We start from the raw sequence: 7,078 nt of genomic DNA on the forward strand, positions 1-7,078 counted from the left end.
CCCCTGGAAGACACTCTGGTGGCCCCGGAGCTGTGCACACACAAGCTTTAACAATTTAGAAATAGGGCACCGGGGTGGCTCAGTCGGTTAAGCGTCCGACTTCAGCTCAGGTCATGATCTCACAGTTTGTGGGTTCGGGCCCCGTGTCTGGCTCTGTGCTGACAGCCCAGAGCCTGGAGCCTGCTTTAGATTCTGTATCTCCCTGTTGTTCTCTGCCCCTCGCCCGCTTGTGCTCTGTCTCTCTCCGTCTCTCAAAAATAAAGATGTTTAAAAAAAATTTATAAATAAATCTATTGAAACATCTGCAAGACACGTGATAAAATGTTCTGATGAAAGCCTCGCACACACGCAAAATCCATAGCTCAACAGAAAAAAGAGCAAAGGCTACATATAGCCAATGCATGGGAAAGAATGGCTAGTAAGCACTTGATAATGGTCAGCCTCTTAATTTTTTTCTCTAAAAAATTTTTTTAATGTTTATTTATTTTTGAGAAAGAGAAAGAATGCGAGCAGGGGGATGGGCAGAGAGAGGAGGAGACACAGAATGCGAAGCAGGCTCCAGGCTCTGAGCTGTCAGCACAGAGCCTGACACAGGGTTCAAACCCATGAACCATGAGATCATGATGTGAGTTAAAGTCAGAGGTGTAACCGGGTCACCCAGACTCCCCAATAATTTTTGTTAATAATTTTTTTTTTACTTTTTAGATAGAGTGAAAGTGTCAGTGGGGGAAGGGACAGATGCAGAGAGACAGAGAGAGAGAGAGAGAACTCAGCTTAGAGCCTGAAGCAGGATTCCATCCCACAAACCACGAGATCTTGACCTGAGCTGAAATCAAGAGTCAGATGCTTAAGTGATTGAGCCACATAGTCGCCCCAATTTGCATGCCCTTTCTAGATGGCAGTTAGTTGATTTGTTTCCAGAACATTAAAATGTTCTTACAATGTGATCCAGACAATTCACTTTTAGGAAATTATCTTGAGAAGATCCTATATGTGCATAACATCTTGTGCACAAGGATTTTCAATGAAGTATTACCCCCCCACACACACATATATTCGTATACACATATGTACACATTTTTTTTTTTTTTTGCACATACCTCATGGCCCTTTACTTCTAAACACTTCCGTATGGATTTCTTAAGAATAGGAATATGTCCGAGTACAGTCGTAAACTTCATGAATTGCTTTAGAACTTTATGTAACGTACAGTGTGTGTTCCAGTGTTACCAGTGGACCAACAGTATCCTTTGTAGATTTCCTCTCCCCTCCAGCACAGGATCCAGTCTAATGTTAAGGGTTGCATTTAGCTGTCATGTCTCTTTCACCTTTATTGTCTTTTATGACTGATATTTTTGAAAAATACAGTCCTCTCCCACATCCTTTAAAAAAAATTTTTTTTTGATCTTTATTTATCTTTGAGAGAGAGAGAGAGACGGAGTGCGAGCAGGGGAGGAACAGAGAGAGAGGGAGACACAGAATCCGAAGCAGGCTCCAGGCTCTGAGCTGTCGGCACAGAGCCCGACGTGGGGCTCAGACTCACCGACCGTGAGATCATGACCTGGACCGAAGTCGACTGAGCCGCCCAGGCGCCCTGTCACATCCCTTTTTTTAATGTGATGATCGTCACTTTGTGTTTTTCTCATGTTTCCTCGTGATTGGATTGCGGTTGTGTGTTCTTGGCCAATAAATAGTATATGTGATGATGTGTGCTGCTCCAGCTAACACATCTCTAGGCACACAGTGTCCATCTGTCCCTCACAGGTGATGTTCATTTTGATCACCTGGTCAAGGTGTGGCCTGATTTCCCTGATACATAATCAGTGGGCTTTCCCCCCTCCCTCATAACAAATAAGTCATCTGTGAGAAGACACTTTAAGACCATGTGTATATACTGCTCTTCATCAAAATATTCCCTGGAGGTAGCATCCGTTGATGGTTCTTGCCTGATTCAGTCTTTACTGTAATGAGTGCAGAGTGCTGATTTCCCAACCCCAGCGCTGCTGTAAGAAAGAGCCCTTCCCTTGGCCTCCCTGGCTGCTTAAAGCTTGGCCACCATCATGAATGACAGACACAGTAACTATCCAGACTAGGAAGTTCATGACCAACCAGCGACTTCAGCAGAAACAAATGGTCATTGATGTTCTTCACCCCCAGAAAGGCAACAGTACCTAAGACAGAAATTCAGGGGAAAACCTAGTCTAAATGTACAAGACCACACCAGCTGTCATCTTTGTGTTTGGATTGGGAACCCGTTTGGGTGGTGGCAAGACAACTGGCTTTGGCAGGATTTATGATTCCCTGGATGATGCAAAGAAAAATGAGCCCAAACATAGACTTGCAAGACAGGGCCTGTATAAGAAGAAAAAGACCTCAAGAAAACAGCAAAAGGGACACAAGAACAGAATAGAGAAAGTCAGGGGGACTGCAAACGCTGGTGTTGATGCTGGCAAAAAGTGAGCTGGAGATTGGACAACAGAAGGGGTAAAAATTCTGCAGTGACTTTATCTGTGGCGTTTGTGCAGATTGTGCAGATTCCCTCATGCAGATTCATGAGGGAATTAAGAAACAGAACTTACAAAAAAAAAGGAAAGAGCCCTTCCTTCTATCTATCTGTCTAACTATCAGTGGTATGGATTCATGAATTCCTGTTTTTAATGACTTAAAATAGCATTATTATACTTAATTATTTTATGACTCAAATTGTTTTAGATTTGGCCAGTGCAGACATCTTCAAGATGGTTTCTGTTTCCTTATGACATCCCCCATCATTTTTTTTTTAGCATTCCTTTAATTTCTGAAAGAACAAGATGTTCCAGATTCATCTTTACCTACCTTTTACCCCAACCCTAGAATCAGCCATTTCTCTAAGAATGCCTGGCTTTTTTTTCTTCTTCTTTTCTAAGACACAGAGTATGAGTGGGGGAAGGGGCAGAGAGAGAGAGAGGGAGAGAGAGAATCCCAAGCAGGCTGTGCACTGACAGTACAGACTTGAGACTCGATCCCATGAACCATGAGATCATGACCTGAGTTGAAATCAGGAGTCAGATGCGTAACCAATCGGTCTGTGTCCCCTTTTCCATAGTGAAAAACCCTGGGCCCAAACCACATCAACACATTTATTCATTTGCTCAGTCTTTTTTTTTTTTTTTTTTAATGTTTATTTTTGAGACACACACACACACACACACACACACACACACGTGGGGGAGGGGCAGAGAGAGAGACACCCAGAATCTGAAGGAGGCTCCAGGTTTTGAGCTGTCAGCACAGAGCCTGACATGGGGTTTGAACCCACAAACCGTGAGCTCATGACCTGAGGCGAAGTCGGACGCTTAACCGACTGAGCCACCCAGGCGCCCCTCATCTGCCCAGTCTTGAATTAATCTAAAGTAATTTCAGAATTGCTTTACCCATGCTACAATAATAAATAAAATTACTTTATAAGTTTCACACGTGTTTGCACTTCCCCAATTATATCCTACCACATCCCAGATAGAGATTACATAGTCAAAACTAATTTATTTAGTTTACTTAGATTAAATAATTTTAGCTAATTTAGTAGATTAGTTCTTTCCTTCCCTTCAGTATGCTTTGTAGTCATTCAAAATGTAAATAAGGTTCATTTGGTTCTAGGTAGGTGGTTTATTTTTAACCAATAAAATTTAATGTTTTGAATGTGTAAAATATTAAATGTTTTCGAAAGTCAAAACTAAACAAAAAGTTTCACTCAGAGAAATGCCACTCTGTCTATATCCCTTTCACCCTATTTCCCCCACCCCATCCTTTGTAGAAAACCACTTTTTGTTTTTTGTTTTTTCCCTTCCTGTGTTTCTTCTTTTAATAGTAAGCAGATATATGCATGTTTTTTTATTTTCCCTTCTTTCTTACAAAAAAGGTAGCGTACTATATATTTGCACTTTGCTTTTTTACTTAATATCTCCTGGAAATTACTCCATGTCAGTTGATTGAGATATCTGTATTCATTTGTATAGCTGCATAGGGTCCCATTGTGTGTATATAACCATAGTATATTAACCAATCTCCCATGCTTGAATATTTAGATAGTTCTCAGTTTTCGCAATTACAAATAATCCTGAAGTGAATAACCTTGTCATATATGTTTTCAGATTGTTGGAGGTGTATATTATAGATAAATTTATAGAAGTGTGATTGTGGGGTCAAAGGACAAATATGTATGTGTTTAATTCCCCTCCACCAGGTCTGGGCCATTTGCATTTCCACCCCAATTCCCCATAGCCTGGCCAATGCAGTATATTGTTAGCCTCTGCATTTTTGCCAATCTGATAGTTGAGAACCGTTTTCACACTGTAGTTAAAAAAAACTTTAAAAAGAAAAAAAAGAGGTTAGAGTGGAAGAGAGCCAAAGCATAAGAGACTCTTAAAAACTGAGAACAAACTGAGGGTTGATGGGGGGTGGGAGGGGGTAGGTGATGGGTATTGAGGAGGGCACCTTTTGGGATGAGCACTGGGTGTTGTATGGAAATCAATTTGACAATAAACTTCATATATTGAAAAAAAAACAAAAACAAAAAACTTTTTTTAATGTTAATTTATTCTTTGAAAGAGAGAGAGAGAGAGCATGAACACAGGAGGGGCAGTGAGAAGGAGACAGAGAATGTGAAGCAGGCTCCAGGCTCCAAGCTGTCAGCACAGAGCCCAACGTGGGGCTCGAACTCCTGAACTGTGAGATCATGACCTGAGTTGAAGCCGGACACTTACCAGACTGAGCCACCCAAGCGCCCCTCATACTGTAGTTTTAAGTTGCATTTTGTCTTAGAATAAAGCTGAACATCTTTTCATTTGTTTAGGGGACCTTTTTTTTTTTTCAACTGAACTATAGTTGACACACAATGTTACATTAGTTTCAGGTGTACAGCATAGTGATTTGACAAGTTTATACATTATGCTATTCTCACCACAAATGTAGCTACCGTCTGTCACCATACGACACTATTATAATGCCATTGACTACATTCCCTATGCTGTACCTTTTATCCCCATGACTTATTTATTGCTTAATTGGAAACACTTAGGGGACATTTTTTATCTCTTTTCATAATTGCCTGTTCAGGTATTTTGTCCATTTTTCTATAGGATTTTTGGGTTTGGGTTTTCCTATTTCATCCATCCCTCGACCCCCTTCCTTCTGGTAACCATCAATTTGTTCTCTATAGTTAAGAGTCTGTTTCTTGATTTGTCTTTCTCTCTTTTTTTTTCCTTTGCTCATTTGTTTTGTTTCTTAAATTCCACATATCAGTGAAATCATATGGTATTTGTCTTTCTTTGACTGACTTATTTCACTTAGCATTATACTGTCTAGCTCCATCCATGTTATTGCAAATGGCAAATTTTCATTCTTTTTATGACTGAATAATATTCCATTAGGTGTATATACCACGTCTTTATCCATTCATCTGTCGACGGACATTTGGCTGCCTCTATAATTTGGCTATTGTAAATAATGCTGCAATAAACATCAGGTGCATGTATCCCTTTGAATTAGTGTTTTTGTATTTTGTTGAGGGGGTTAATGCCCAGTGTGCAATTACTGGATCATAGGGTAGTTCTATTTTTAACTGTTTGAGGAACCTCCATACTGTTTTCCACAGGGGCTACAGCAGTTTACATTTCCACCAGTAGTGCAAGGGGGTTCCTTTTTCTCCACATCCTCATCCTCACTTGTGTCCTGTTTTTGATTTTAGCCATTCTGACAGGTGTGAGGTGATATCTCGTTGTGGTTTTGATTTGCATTTCCCTGATGATGAGTGATGTTGGGCATCTTTTCATGTGCCTGTTGGCCAAGTGGATGTCTTCTTTGGAGAAATGTCTGTCCATGTCTTCTGCCCATTTTTAATTGGATTATTCATTTGGGGGGGTGTTGAGTTTTATACATTCTTTATATATTTTGGATTTTGATCCTCTATCAGATATGTCATTTGCAAATGAATTTTCATTTTAAATTCCATTCTGAATTTATTTTTGTGTATGGTGTAAGAAAGTGGTCCAGTGTCATTCTTTTGCATGCTGCTGTCCAGTTTTCCCACTGCCATTTGTTGGAGACTTTTTCCCATTGCATATTTTTTCCTGCTTTGTCAAAAATAAATTGACCATATAATTGTGGGCTTATTTCTGGGTTTTCTTTTCTGTTCCATTGATCAGTGTGTCTATTTTTGTGCCATTACCATGTTTGTACAGCTTTGTAGTATAAATTGAAGTCTGAAATTGTAATACTCCAGTTTTGTTTTTCTTTTTCAAGATTGCTTTGACTATTCAGGGTCTTTTGTGGCTCCGTACACATTTTAGGATTGTTAATTCCAGTTCTGTGAAAAATGCTGTTGGTATTTTGATAGGGACTGCTTTAAATGTGTAGATTGCTTTGGGCAGTATAGACATTTTAACAGTATTTGTTCTTCCTATCCAAGAGCATGGAATATCTTTCCATTTCTTTGTGTAATTCTCAATTTCTTTCATCAGGGTTGTATAGTTTTCAGAGTATAGGTCTTTCACCTCTTCGGTTAGGTTTATTCCTGAGCATCTTATTGGTTTTGGCACAGTTGCAAATGGGATTGATGCCTTAATTTCTCTTTCTGCTGCTTCATTATTAGGGTGTAGAAATGCAACAGATTTCTGTACGTTGATTTTGTATTCTGGGACTACGGGATTAATTCCACTTCCTGAATTTTTAAAGCTCTTTAGAAACTTGGTATGTTACCTCTTTGTCTATAATATGTGCTATGAATATTTTCTCCCAGTTTGTCATTGACTTCGTTTTGGTCATGCCAAAGCATTGTTATTTTATTGTCATGTGGTCAAATGTATTAATCTCTTTCTTTTATTGCTTCCGGATTTTGAGGCATAGTTTTTAAAAATCCCCTCAACAGATATCTCCCAGGAATTCAGTCGTCATGATCAGCTCGTACACCCCCCCCCCCCCCCCCGTGACACACATCCACACTTCCCAGGACAGAAGTACTGGGTGGCTCCATCCTTAAACACCCACTCTGCCTATTTTGGGTGTCTTTCTCCTCATCATTTCTAAAAGACCAGGTCCTGGA

At 39.9% G+C, this 7,078-nt stretch overlaps 1 pseudogene; it reads left to right on the forward strand.

The window, feature by feature from the left end:
- The first annotated feature begins 1,610 nt into the window (after positions 1 to 1,610).
- LOC115512035 lies at positions 1,611 to 2,876 on the forward strand (annotated as a pseudogene).
- Positions 2,877 to 7,078: the final 4,202 nt, after the last annotated feature.

The sequence above is a fragment of the Lynx canadensis genome, chromosome B1 (assembly GCF_007474595.2).
Source record: "Lynx canadensis isolate LIC74 chromosome B1, mLynCan4.pri.v2, whole genome shotgun sequence".
NCBI classification, from domain to species: domain Eukaryota; kingdom Metazoa; phylum Chordata; class Mammalia; order Carnivora; family Felidae; genus Lynx; species Lynx canadensis.